Here is a 4,356-nt window from a genome sequence, read left to right as displayed (position 1 = left end):
CGAAAAAAAAAAAAAAAAAAAAAAAAGCATCTTCCTAAGTGGTGTTAAATTGTCGGAGCACCTTGATGGTGACCGAATAGTCCTTCCAGAGGAAGAGGGTCGCCGGGAGCATATTTAGCATAAAGCGGTTGACGAACAGGACCCTCGCTGCATCGGGGGGCTGCGGGGCCTTTGAAAAGGAAAGGAAACTAGTAGAGAGAAAGGGGACTGAAAACTTTTAGTTGAACTGGCTACACCAAGTATATGACAATCTCAAACTGATTTGGTTAATTTTCATTAGCTCCTTGAAAAACACTCAGTTACTGCCCATAGCACCGCTCCGGAAGACACAGCTGGTCTTAAAGCAAATTCCATTATTTGGCTATTTGTTTTTTCTCAATATCTTGCAAAGTGTTTGATTGTTTGAATGAATGCGCAGGCAGTCCTGACTTAGGGACACTAGGGATCATATCCTCTATTTCAGATACTGTATATTATTTCAACGTGCTTTGAAACTTGGCCACGGAACTTAACGACATCATCACATTGTTTCATAACCTGTTCTTAACTCCAGAGAAACATTTTAAAATTGTACCTTTAGGAAGTAATCTGATTTTTATTGGACTTTGTATATTTTTAAAACCCTTGATGCCAATGATTACATTCTCTCAGGCCCATGACAAACATCCCTAAAATCATCTGTACTTCTAAAATTCTGTGAGCTTATAGGTCGATCTAGCAACGGAAATAAAAACAAATATCCAAACCCAAAGGATTAAGTAAGCTTTTCATCAAATTCACTCATGTTTCCATTGTTATTTATTTTCTGTAAGGATTACAAATTCCTGAATGTTACCTTGAATATCTTCTGCGTAGACTGTCTCCTCACTTTATAATGGTTTGGAAAAACTCACCCAAAAGAGTAAGCAGATTTCAGAGAAACACTAATTTACCTCAGCATATTTTAGATTAAAGATCTAAATTAAGCTATTTGTACACAGTACCAAGACAATTTTGCCTTTTGTTATTCACAATTCATATTTTCCCTAACAAGTTAGTATTTATGATTTATTACCAGTTATGTTAATCCAACAGTAAATACAACTTTGCATACCACAAGCACTTCAAAATGTTTGCTTCACTGAATAGTTAGATTACTGTCAACTGAACACAAGATGAAATCAATTGCTATTGTTCATTTCAGGGGTAATTTTGTTTCCTGAGACAAATTTGTAAATCAAAGAATTGAAATAGTTAAGAACAAAAATAAAATCATGTTATGGTGATTTTTTTTAATAATGCTAAATTCAAGCATAACTAAAATTTGAGCTTACAGTTTCAAATAGAAGGATGCAAGCGAATCATGTTTGAGACACAAAATTAAAACACAAACAAAACTGTGTAAAGAAACATAGAGAAAGGAGAGTGTACCATGAGTAACAAAAGTGATGCTTGTTGAGAAGATGCAGGTACAGGGAAAAATAAATATAGTGAATAATTTGTGATGGAGAGGATTAAAAGCAAGGAAGGTTGCTTTCTTTAAACAAGACAGGAAATAAAGAGAACATTCGACAGCAATAATAAAAAAGAAGTCAACTTCTGTTTCCAGCCAAGATGGGGTAATGGGAAGTGGATTTACCCACCTGTCTAAAAGACAATAAAATAGACAAAATGCATGAAACAAAGTTTTCAAGATACTGACATGAAGAAATGAAGGACAGTGAACCTTGAGAAAGGGAAACAAACAAGGTGAGCCCTTGAGTACCCTTGCTCCCTGCCGTGAAAGAACTTCCAGGCTGTAGCACAGCAAGGAGGAACCCAGGAAGAGCTCAGCCAACTTCTAAGCTAAAGAGACAGAGCTCAAAGTCTGGTAGAACAGCTGGTGAGAATTTGCAGGACAAAGTGTTGGAGGAAAGCGAGCTGCATGGGGAAAGAACTCTGCAGGTCTGCAGAGGGTCCTTCTTGAGAATTCAGCGGTGCACTGACCAGCACATGTGTGTGAGGGGACTGCTGGAGGCCAGAGAAAGAAGGACTGGAAAGGATTATAGCACAGTTTCTCAACCTTGGCATTACTGATATATTAGATGGAAAATTTTCTTTTGGTTGGGGGATATCCTATAGTAGGATGTTTAGCAGCATTCCTAGCCTCAACCTACTGGATACCAGTAGCACGCCTAGTCACGATAATAATAAAATATCCTCAGACGCTACCAAATGTCTTGCTTGGGTAAAACTGTCCCTGTAAAGGACCGCTGAATTACAGGGAACAGTTTTCAAAGCTCATACAGGGCCAAGAATAGCGTATAGTTTTTCTAGCCAGACTAGAAAAACCTCATAATTTATTAGGCAATGTATTCACAAAGGTCTTGCCTCAATTGCGGGGAATAATTAGCACTATAGGCTAAACATCATTCTGGTCTCAAAAAAAAAAATCTTAAAAGCAAGACCGGAAAGGATCAAAGTGTTTCCAAGTAGCTTACCTGTCACATAACAAAGCTTAAGAATGTTATAGGAATAGAAAAATAACCAGCACTCAACAAAGTAAAATCCACAATGTCTGTCATCTGATCAAAGAGTGCCTGGCATGCAAAGAAGCGGGAAAATAATGAGAAAAATCAAGCAATTGAAACTGACCCAGAACTGACACAGGTGTTAGAATGAATAGACAAGGACATGAAAACACTTATTAATAACTGTATTCCATATGTTCGAAAAATTAAATGGAGACATGAAAGACATTAAAAGAGGAAAAGAACCAAATCAAACTTGTAGAGATGGAAGTACCGTGTCTGAGACGGAAAATACACTGGATGAGATGGATGGCAGATTAGACGCTGCAGAAGAAAAGATTAATGAACTTAAAGATACAGTAATAGAAACTATATGCAATGAAGCACAGAGAACGAAAAATAAATAAATGATTTACATCATCAGCGAGACGTGCGACTACCTCAAAAGGCCAATATAGATGTAACTGGAAGGAGAAGACAGAGAGGAGAGAACAGAAAAAACGCTGATGAAATAACAACCGAAAAATAATCAAATTTGAGAAGTGCTGCAAAAACCCAGAGATCCCAGAAACTCAACAAACCCCAAGCACAAGAAATATAAAGAAAATGATACCAAGGCATTTAATTGTGATTAAAATTGCTCAAAATCAGGGACTGCCCTGGTTGCCCAGTGGTTAAGAATCCGCCTGCCAATGCAGGGGAGACGGGTTCGAGCCCTGGTCCGGGAAGATCCCACATGCCGCAGAGTAACTAAGCCCGTGCGCCACAACTACGGAGCCTGCGCTCTAGAGCCCGCGAGCCACAACTACTGAGCCCACGTGCCACAACTACTGAGCCTGCGCTCTAGAGCCCGCGAGCCACAACTACTGAGCCCGCATGCCACAACTACTGAAGCCCGCACACCTAGAGCCCGTGCTCTGCAACAAGAGAAGCCACCGCAGTGAGAAGCCCGTGCACCGCAATGAAGAGTAGGCCCCGCTCGCCGCAACTAGAGAAAACCCGCGCGCATCAACGAAGACCCAGTGCAGCCAAAAATAAATAAATAAATAATAAAAAAATAACTTAGTTATAAAGAAAAAATTGCTCAAAATCAATAATAAGGAATGAGTCTGAAAGCAGACACAGGAAAAAGGCACATTAAACACAGAGTTTCTTGTTGTGAATAATGAAAGCAAGTAGACAGCAGAGAGACACCTTTGAAGTACTGAAAGAAAAAAAAATCTGTCACCATAGAATCCTGTAAGTAATGAAAATATCTCTTAAAAAGGAAGGCGGAATAACTACCTTTTTCAGACGTACAAAAGTTAATCACCAGTCGACTCTCATTACAAGAAATGCAGTGGGAGTCCTCTAGGCAGAAAAAAAAATGACATCAGATGGAAATACAGATCCACAAAAGGAATAAGTAGCCTTTGGAACTGGTAGCTGTTTGGTTAAATACACAAGCTATTTTCTTATTAAATCTCTTTTAAAAACAGATGACTGTTTAAAAAAAATGATATCATAACAATGTATTGTGGATTTGATAACATACGTGTAAGTAAAATTTATTGCAACAGTAGCACAAAGGAAGGAGTGGGGAAACGGAAGCATACTACCACGAGTGTTTAATACTATATGGGAATTAGCATAGTACTGCCTCAAGGTAGTCTGCTGTACTAACGATGTACACTTTAAAGCCTACCCTAGTGAACCCGCTAAAACAAAACCGAGAGCTACAGCCAGTAAGTTGAAAGAAATAATGGAATCATACGAAATGGAAGCATAAAACATCAACTAAGCCAAAGAAAGTAGAAGACGAACAAGGAACGTACGGGGCAAATGGAAAGCAAACAGCAAGATGACAGACTTAAACTTAACTAAGCCA

The sequence above is a fragment of the Lipotes vexillifer genome, unplaced genomic scaffold (genome assembly GCF_000442215.2).
Source record: "Lipotes vexillifer unplaced genomic scaffold, Lipotes_vexillifer_v1.1 scaffold1300, whole genome shotgun sequence".
Classification (NCBI taxonomy): domain Eukaryota; kingdom Metazoa; phylum Chordata; class Mammalia; order Artiodactyla; family Lipotidae; genus Lipotes; species Lipotes vexillifer.
Note: the sequence above shows the minus strand (reverse complement) of the source record.